This window comes from Anomalospiza imberbis, chromosome 1 (assembly GCF_031753505.1).
Source record: "Anomalospiza imberbis isolate Cuckoo-Finch-1a 21T00152 chromosome 1, ASM3175350v1, whole genome shotgun sequence".
NCBI lineage: Eukaryota > Metazoa > Chordata > Aves > Passeriformes > Viduidae > Anomalospiza > Anomalospiza imberbis.
In genome coordinates, this window is record NC_089681.1 from 149,326,750 (window position 1) to 149,337,095 (window position 10,346).

At 45.4% G+C, this 10,346-nt stretch overlaps 1 long non-coding RNA gene across 1 annotated transcript; it reads right to left on the reverse strand.

The window, feature by feature from the left end:
• Positions 1–1,465: 1,465 nt before the first annotated feature.
• Positions 1,466–5,029, reverse strand: LOC137485455 (uncharacterized). Its single transcript, XR_011005327.1, has 2 exons — positions 4,299–5,029; positions 1,466–1,717 (listed from the first exon to the last, which is right to left on the reverse strand). It is a non-coding gene; the product is annotated as an uncharacterized lncRNA (long non-coding RNA).
• Between the last annotated feature and the right edge of the window lie 5,317 nt (positions 5,030–10,346).

Consider the following 10,346-nt stretch of genomic DNA (forward strand, 5'->3'; position numbering starts at 1 on the left):
AGCACAAAGTCTGGGAGCATTCCAGCATCAGGATTTCCATTCATTCCGTGACTTTAACACCTGGAGTGACCTGATACCTGACCAAACCCAGAGCACAGGGCACCTCTGGGGACACATCACCAGCCCAGACTGAGCTCTCCCGGATCAGAGCATTGCCCTGGAGAAAGGAGCCAGGGCAGGTGGGTCCCACATGTGTTTTCTGCTGACCTAATCACAGCTGCATACAACAAAACCCTGAATCCCAGTGAAATCTGTCCCCCGGATATTTACAGTCTGGGCTTCTATACCTGAACTTGTCAGCCCTGAGCTCTGCTGCTGCTGAAGGACAGAAATAAGGTACTTTTGAAGGGGGTTTGTCTGACTTCTTTCAGATGTTTTCATCGGGATTATCTCCATCTTTCCATGGCTGGAAGTGATTAAACTCCCAATGACTGTTAAAAACCTGAGGAGCCAAATTAACACCTGGAACATGGTGCTCCAGAGCTCAAAACCACAACCACAATTTGAAAGAACACTTTTGACACAGCACCCACTTCTTGCCCAGCCTCATCTTCCCACCCTGTAAAGCACAGATGTGCTGCAGATCTTGCAGATCCTGCCCCCTGTTTGCCACGCTCACAGGGCTGCCAGGCAGAATCTCAGATAACTTTGTCTTTTGCCCGTGTTTAAGCAAACAAATCCCACCCAGAAGGCCAACAGAGGTTGTATAAAGGAGCAGTGCTCTCGTTTTATGTGGAGAAGGATTGATGGCTCCAGTCAAATTGGAAGATTATCTGAAGATGCAAACTGGGGTGCACTCTGATAACACTTCACTATTTACAGGCTGTCTCTTGACAGAGAGTGTGTTTGCTTTTGGGGCCAGAGCTGAAGAAGCTCATGTAAATACTGGTTTTTATTGCAGGGCTCTTTTGCTGTCCAGGAATAGAGCAAACCTTGAACAGCATGAAAGGCATAGGTGGCACACTGGGCAGGGCTTGTTATCTTCATCACCCCAAAAGATCTCCACCATGATTAATTTCCCTGGAGATCAATGTGGGTGGCACAGAGACTCTCTGGAAATGAAACTCATCCTGGTTATTCTTAATGTGATGTTTGAATCTGGCTCCAAATCGTTGATCTAACACACAATCCTAATTATGTGCTCTGGTATAGTTTTGACCCAGTTCAGGAAACCCTTAATAAGTCCCCAAAGAGGAAATAGTTTTAACAGACATTTAGCTTTCAGCATTAACTATAACTTCCCCAACTTAACAGGATTTGAGTAAACTGAAATTTAGACACTATAACCATCCCCAAACTTCAATACATTTGAGTAAACTGAAATCAAGATCTCTTGATTGTGGATAATTTCTTGAAGTGAAGCCTTAGCTGATTATATCTCCCAGTTCAGAGATTCCTCGTTATCTTGGTATTGTTTAAAATCATTATTATTATTATTTTCTCACTAGTAAATACACTGAAAAACTGAATTTCATCTTGGACTTTTTTACAAGCTTATATTTTGTGGTCATCCTTGATATTCACAAAAACATAAAGTCTTGGTTCAACCTGAATATGGATAAATGGTAAAAGCAGAACATCTCCAGTTTTGCAAATTGCATCTGCATGTCTGATGCTTCGTCCTGTGGTCGCCACCCTTTCTGCTGGTAAACTTTGGTGAGAAGTGTTGAGCTTTGGTGCAGTGAGGCGCCAGGACCGCATCGTTGATCAGATATGCCTGGAACACACAAATAAACAAGTGAAAATTGGTGAAGCTGCGGTAAAGCAAGATGGGGATGACTCACTGCGGAGCGAGTCCAACCCACTCACCTCCCCAGACAGAGGGAGATGTGGCACAGCCGCCTAAATTCCCCCTCAGAGAACTATTGCTGTTAAAGAGGGGACAGACACTGGAAGTTTTCTAGCCCAGCTGCTCTTAGTGATGTTTTACAGTGAAAACATCTCCATCACCCCCATTTTCTCCTGGGAATCCTGCTGTGAATGCCTGAAGGTGACAGGACCTTAGTGGGGTCATGCTTTAAAAGTAATTGATATTGCTGCCTCCAAAAAACTGCCTGCCTGAGAGCAAAAATCCCCTAAGCACGTTCCCTGATGCTTGGTGCTGCCCTCAGCGTTGGCACTGGAATATTTTCCCTTTTTCCCATATTTTTCCCTTTGCCAGCTGCACACAGCCCAGCTCTCAGGCTATCTCTGACTGGAGATAACCCAGGGCACAGATGCCACTCCCTCCCTGCGTGGAGCTGTGGAGCAGGAGTGGTTGCTCTTTGCCATCCCCAGCCAAAGTTCTTGTTTGCTGACCCAAAAGTGCACGAGGGCAGCGGCACAAACGTGAAAAGCTGCCCTGTTCCGAGGGGATTGGGAGCCAGGGGGTGAGCACAGGGGAGAAGACGCTGTAAAAACACAGAGGGCTGAGTGTAAATAGAGAGATAAGGGAGAAGATTAATGTTACAAATGCCAAGGGTCATATTTTCTGTTAAAACAAATAAAGCTTCGGTGAACTTCGCTGGGGCTGTGCCAAGCCTTTGATATGTGAGGAGCGGGTTCAAGGCAGCACCTTGGAGGTAAAATCCAGTCCCAAGCTCTCATGCCCTTCAGAAAGGTCACTCACCTCTCTGTGAAATCCCTTTCAGAGGCACCAGGTAACACAGGAGGCACCAGCACAGAGCCTGCACGCCAGGAAAGCTCAATAAATTCAATTATCTTTCCTAAAAGCCTAATGCTTCACTTCCCTCAATTATTCCCTATGTTATGCCATCCCCTTGGATAATGTTTATCTCTCCTTGGGAAGCATGTCTTTATATGCCTGATTTTTTCCCTAGATGACTACAGCAGCACCCACCATTTAAAAATCTCTTTTTTCCTTGAAAAGTCCAGTGCCAGACTCCCCAGAGAGGCTCACAATTCACAGGTACCAGGGTAATGCCACACACTGCAGCTCCTTCACTCATCCACCTCTTGATACAGAAAAAGAGATGGGAGTTTTTGGGATATTTTGTCATTACCATTTGCACTGTCAGAAATTGAAGGCAAGCATGGAAAATCAGTCGTTGTCAATCCGGTTAAATCTAACACGATTTAGTCTGGATTAGGAGAGGGTTTCCCTGCTTTGTACAGTCAGTCTGGCAGATTGCGGGCATGAAACTGTCTTTTGCTTACAAAGAAAGAAGACTTGTCAGGGAAAAAAAAAAAAAAAAACACTGGAAAATTACATTTGTGTGCAAAAAATTCTTCCCAGACAGCATTAATTCAGGAGAACGTGCTGTCATTTCTTATTCCCCCCAAGAAACAGGGTTTTATTTTTCATGTATGTTGAAAGGACTTAGAACATAACACTTCCCCCCATTAGTGCATGTAATGTTTTGCTGACATATAGTGAGGATGCTTAATTTCCTTGCACAAATCTATCCTGGAGGCAGCAGATATGCAAGGAATGCATCAGGAAAGGGAATCAAATGAGCAGCACAAACCCTGGGATATTCATCAGCTCAAGCAAGAGAAATGAACTGCAGCAGCCAGAAAGGCTTGCTTTAAATCTGATTCATAATAAGGAAGGCTGGAGGAAGAACTCCCAGCCCTAATACCTGGTTGGATTCTTTCTCTCCGAGAGATTATAGCTGAGTGGAAAGGGAAAAGCAGGGCTGCTCTCATTGCTTAGTGCAAGGAGGATTTTGAAGAGCAGGTTTGAGCTGGAAACAAGGGAGATCCCAGCTAAACAAACAGGGGGGAAATCAATAATCTTACAAGGAGCATTCGCTGCCTGCCAAAAGCACAACCAGGCAGAGGCAGAAATTGATTCTTTCCAGTGACATCGGTTTGTTTGGGGTGTGGGAGAATGAGCTCACAGGGGAGCCCGCAAACAGGCAGATACCTTCCCACTAACCACACACAGAGCCTCTGACTTAATCTTTATCCTGTGGAAACGACTGGGTTCCAGATGATAGATAACAAGCAAGTTTCAGGCTCAGGTGTTTTCTTGCCACTGCAAAAAAATCCCTCATTTTGAGGGGAAGAGGGGGTTTTATTCCCTTCTCTATCACCATGTTTGAGCTCCAGCCTCGTGATTTTTGTTGTTTTTTTCCTGATTGATGCCTGCAGGAACAATCTGGCACGGTTCAGGCATGAGGCAGGGCTACACAGCCCTGTGTGAGAGCAACTGGCTTGGACAGAGCTGAACAGACCAAGGCTGCTGGCTGCTGACATGAAAGATTTCCTTCTCTGCAGGCAACAGAGGAACGGAGGCAGCAGGAGCTTGCTGCTCATTTCAGAAGAGGAGTGGAAAATAAAAGAGAAAAACTCACAGGACCTCTTGTGACTGATAAATCCCAAAGAGTGTCCTGGTGGATGTCCAGTGCTTTGGATCTCAGCTGCACCTTTCATTTGGCTTAGAAAAGTAGCAACTCAGCCCAGCAGGTGTGAAAAACAGGATCATGCTCCACAGTGTGGCCAAAAATGCTTTGCTGAGCATTTTCTCTGTTATTCCACCTTCTTCCCAGCATCTGGCTCTCCACAGATCAGAGCCACTGTCCCCAGGGCTCTTTGCATCCCTCAGGACTCCAGCAGCCCCAGAGCACAAACCAGCTGGATAGATCAGGCAGATCCTCGTTGGTGCACCAGCACCAATTCAATGAACATGCTGACTTCTGAAATGTGGGCTTTCCTCTTTAACCCTTCCTGAAATGGATGTGGCAGTTCAGCCTTCTCAAAACCGGTTTCAGCAAACTCAGGCACATCCAGTCTCAGAGGATCTGGAGGGTTTTGTCCATGGTGAAGCCAAAGGTGGATAAAAGATAGGATCTGGGAGAGCAATAGATTTACAGAATCTTGGAATTTTTAGCTTGGCAAGGACCTCTAAGATGAAGTCCAACCATTAACCCAGCACTACCAAGTCCACCAAGAAACCATGACCCTGAGTGCCACCAGCAAGTCCAAGCAGACACTTTGAGAAGAGCCCTGAATATTTTATTCACTGTTTATTGCACTTGTCAGTTTATACCAAGCCTCACAACATTTATCACAAAAATTACTGAGATTCTAGAAATTCCTCTTTCCAGCTGCTGAGCCCTTAAAAAACCGTTCGTTATTTTAACAACAGAGATTCTCATCACCCACTCAGAAGAAACTGGGGCTTGTTCTCTGGACACCAGCAGCCAATCCTCTGCGTGCAGAGCAGCTCCGTGATGCATTTGGCCAGGCTGTGTAAAATGTTCCATTTCCTGCCTCCTCCACAAAAGCATCAGCTGTGTCACATCCTCTAATGATAAGGTGGAGGCTTTATCACCCCCTCTAGAGCGTGTTTTAGCCCAAGCTTTTATTTAGTTTGTGTAATCTCTGGTGTCAATCACCGTGTTGGTTTCCCTGCTTCTTGTGCCCCTTTCTGCTGCCAAACCACTTTCAGTGAGTGTTAGAGGAGATAAAAATCTCTCAGTAGCGATGGTAAAATGTTTCTTCGTGGTGGCCACGACCTGAGACAGAACCTGCCTCTGCTGGGCACTCTGATTTTAAGGAATGTGGTTGTAGCCATGCTGAGGACTGTGCTGGGCAGCTTTGTGCCCTCACAACCTTGCCCTGGCCACCTGCTCTGTCCTCCTTGGCCGTGCAGAGCCCCAAGGAGAAAGGAGGGAGAGGTGCCCGGTTCCCCTGTGCCTTGGGCACATGGTGTACCCTGGAGCTGCTCTACAATGTTCCCAGTGTAAACAGCTCTGCTTTAATAATGCATGGTTTGCTACTCACCTGAATTCATTCCATCCCTGCCATCCCCAGTTGGGAGTAAATTCTTGCTTGCTAGTTTGTTTGCACAGTTTTTTTTTAATTTGTTTTGTTCTTCTTGAGCCTGAAGATTTTCTCTTTTTGTGCCCAAACACAAGTAAAATTGTTATTTTTTTAATTATTCTTAAGAAAACTGTTTTATCCAAGCATTTTGTGAGTGGATAGTCCCCTGTGGATATGTAATAGTAATTGCAAAGCTTATTTTTTCTTCTGCTCCCAATGGCTTTGATTGTGTGAAAATAAATGTTGAGTACTATGAAGCAATTAATCCTCAGCTCTCCTGGGAGTTGGGTAGGTAATTATTGCTATCTTTAGCTTACAGAGTGAGGTGAGCATCAGCAACTGGATCATTTGCCCTTGCCCCAGAGAACAAGGACAAGATTTTAGCCTGCTTGTATCAGGTAGATCCTTTTAATTGAAATATCCCACTGCTGCTCCTCAGACACTTCATGTTCTGCACTGACATATCCACCTCTGCTGCCCTCACAGCTTTAGTCATCAAACAGGTGGAGATTTCCAGGAGGACTTCACTGGAAAACTTCTGGGGACAGCTGGGGACAGAAGGAGAAGAAAGTCTGAGCTTTCAGCCCTGCTGGGTTGTGGTCAACTCACTTTAGATTTTCCCTAGGGCCACTCTGGTGTTTCCACGCCACGCTGAATAAGGGGCCTTAAACCACGGGAAAGCCCCAATTGTTTGTGCTTCATTTTGCAAATAATGAAGTCCTGTAGGTGGATGGAATGGTCCTGTTTGCAAAACACCACAGCCAGTGTTTGCCTGCCTCTAATCCCCAGTGCAAATAATGCACGGGAGTTTATTTTGCAGCTTGTTTATGGGATGTGATGCTATTACTGTATTCAAATAAAGTCACCCAGTGGAAAGCAGAACAGATGCATTGTGTTGGCTTTGGAGAGGAAGCTGAATGGGGAACGTAACCCCAAGGGCACAGAACAGCAAATCCAGCCTGCAGCAAACTGCTGCATGAATCAGCCCCCAAATATTGTCCTTCCAGACACCACTGCTGTTAGTCTTTGCATTTCGGTTGCCAGAGGCACAGAGGAAAACAAACATGGGCAGGAAACAATGTGGTTGCTTTTATTTACCTCTGCCATTAATGTCCACCAAAATTTCTTACACTTGTATGACATTTCCCCAAGCAGCCCTCCGAGAGATAAGTCATTTTGTGAAGGAAGCCACAGCAGAAATGCTAATTACCGTCAAGGAAGAGGGTTAAATAATGGTAATGAAGAAAGGCAGGCACAGAGAAGATGCACCAGCCCAAGACAGTGATCACTGAGGTAACTGTGCTGCTGCTGGTGTGAAGAAGAATTAGATCAAGGCTTTCTCAAATTGTTCACAGCTGAGATTAGGGGGGAAAAAATCACCTTCTAGGCTGCAATATCAACTTATTAGCTGAGAGCCGGTTTAACACCAACCTCCAGCCTCTCCTCCCAGCCCCGAAGGTCAGGGAAGACTTTTGAAGGGAGGTGTTGGATGGAATCCCAGTGTGGGGAGCACCAAGCTCCCACCAGCAGAGAGGAAATGGAGCTGAACTGCAGCAGCTCAAAACAGAGCCATGCTTCGGGGGAAATACACCTTGGAATGGTAATACCTGAGTAACTCAGCTGGGAATTCTCTTGTTCCCACCCACCCAAGGCAAAAATGAGGGTTTAAACCATGACCAGCACTAGGCCATGCCATAAACCTGACATTTTGAATTCTTCAGGCACCCATAATTGTTTTAAAGAAGATACATAGGGATAAGAAGAGGACATAAAAAAGGCATGGCACAGAGTCCAGGCATGGGGCTCCAGAGAGTTTGGGGCTTTTCAGTCTGCACTGATACAGAGCCTTTAGCCATGTGCAGAAGGGAATGTGATTTCACTGATACAGGCAGTGTACGATTTGGGGGCATGGGATGAAACGAGCAGGAGGTGGGATCAAATCAAACAAGCAGATTTCTCCTAATGCTGTGGAGTTCACTCGCTGCCTTGTAAGAAATTATCAGATTTTTTTTTTTTTGAGAATTATGTGAATTTGGTGAAGAATTGATGAGAAAAACATGAGCTTTACCCTCTTTTGTCTCACACCTGGTCAGAGCAAGGAGTGACAACAGGATGATGTCTGGAGGGAGGCAGAAGTCCCACAGCCTGATGTTGTTTCAGAAGGGTGGAGGAGGAGCAAAGTGTTCATTTTACCTGTTGTGTTCACTGTCAATTCTAACTGAAAGTAGCCAAGCCCCTCATTAATGCTCATTTGCATATTAACTTCCACACCCCTGAGGATGCAGACAGCAAAACCCCACCTGTAACACGTGATTGTTCCAACCCTCTGGCAAGGCCAAAAATTACAGTACAGAAGGAGTCTGGATAAAATTAAATATGAAGAAAAAAGAAAAAAAGGGAAGGGGAAAACAGCTCTGTTTGCTCAGGACTGTGTCTCCCCTCCTTCATTGAATGTAACCAGATTTATGGCGTTGAAAACAAACTCTTTGTGAATCTGTGGAAGTTCTTGTTGAACAGGACCAGACTTGAGAGCTGAATTGGTTTTAATCAAGAATTAAACCCAGCCCTTCTGATCCCTGAGGACCAGCAGCACCACAAGAGGGTTATATTCTGCTAAAATTCCATACCCTCAACGCAGCAAACCCACAGGACACTCGACGAGATGGACCTCGATCCAGCACAGGGCAAAATGTACTTCAGACTTTTCCTGTAAAATCACAAATCCTTCACATTTACTCTCTGCAAAGAACCCAAAAAGCAGCACCTACCAATACCTTACTCCCCTCCTCCTTCCCCCCAAAATTTACCCTTAACAGGCTACTTGAAAGCATTCAGGCTGCATTAATAAATGAAATAATGAAACCCAGAGTGGCTGTAATTAGTGGGAGGATGCAGTGACCAGCTAATCAGCTCTCCCCCTGTTATTTTAGGATCCAAACTGAGCTTTATATAGCTTTATAAACCTCTGTACAACGAATTGAGGTAATTAACATCTGTTCCTCTTTTTACATGGGCAATTATAGGCCACCATCAGATCTATGATGAGAAATAAGGGAGAGGATGGGGATTTTTCATATCAAATGTAAAAAAAAAAAAAAGGGAAATATTTTCAATACCAATAAATTCACATCTTTTCAGAAAAGTGGGGGGAAAGACAGTAAACTGTTTTTTTTTTCCTCATCCTTTGCAGGTTATCTTTAAAAAGTGGATGGTTTAGTAATTTGCTAACAAGAGCTAAAGACTGGACATAACTTTGGATTTTTAACCATTAAGCCTTTTCCCTAAAAAACTGTGTTTTTCTTGGTTGTGTCAGTAAATTGAAGAGCCTGGAATTAGGGAGCTGTCTCAAGGGCCTCCAAAATATCAGGATTTTATTTTCTTTCCTTGAGGATTTTGATTTTTTTCTTCAGCAGGTACTTCACAAGACAAGAAATCTGTCCATCTGTTGGAGCTTGAAAATCTAGTGGAGTTGGGGGGAAAGGAACAGCAAGAAGGGTATTATTTTTCATATTTTTACCTTTATTTACAGGACTTGTTTGGCTTTCTACACTAAAGCAAGCTTAGACCTGAGGGTTGTCTTGAATTGAAAGGAGCATTGCCCTTAATATTAAAATCACTGCTGCACAGTGTGCTGGAAAGGGGAAAGATTTCCACATTTTTATTAAAAGTTGAAGGTCAGCCTGGTCTTGAGCTGTTCTTCCAGTCTGAGAAATCCAGAAATTCCATGTCAGTGACCTACAACATGGAATTGTTCTACCTTTTTCTGGGGAAAGTATACATACAGATCACTAAATTGGGATTTTTGGCCCATTTAACCACTTCTTACCAAGCAGTTATTTCAGAGGAAGCCAAATGCCTCAATCAATCATTCATTCATTCCCCTTCCCAGCAGTGGGGGAAGAAAAAGGAAAGGGAAAGGGAATGGAAAGGAAAGGAAAGGAGTAAATAGGGGAAAATAGAGAACGAGGGGAAAATGGGAAAGAAAAAAAAAAGGGGGGGGGACAGAAGGGCAGAAAGAAAAAGATGGAAAGGGAGAGAAAGTAAAAAGAGAAGAGAGAGGAAAGGGGGAAATAGTGAAAAGGAAATGTGGGAAGTAGGAGAGAGAGGAGGAAAAGGGGAAAAAAGAAGAAATAGGAAATGAAAAGAAAGGGCAGAATGGAAGAAGATAAAGGGGAAAAAAGGAAAAGGAGGGAAGAGGGGGACGAGAAGGGAAACAGGAAAGAAAGGAAGGGCAAGAAGGAAAAACGGGAGAAGGAAGAGGAAAAAAAGGGGGGAGGGAAAATGAATAAAGGTCAAAAAAAGTGGGGTGGGAAGGAAGGGGGAAGGAGCCGGGGCGGCCGAGCAGCGCTGCGCCCCGGGCCCGGCCGTACCTGGGGCGGGCGGGGGCGGTGCCGGAGCCGCCCCGCGCAGGAGGCGGCGGGGGCGGTGCGGGCGCTCGGCGGAGCGGGCTCGGAGCCGCTGCTTCCTCCTCCTCCTTCTTCCTCCTCCTCCTGTGCCTCCTCCTCCTCCTGCTGCTGCCGCTGCCGTGCCCGCTGGATGCCGGAGCGGCGCGGGGGCTGCGGGCTCGGCCAGGATGC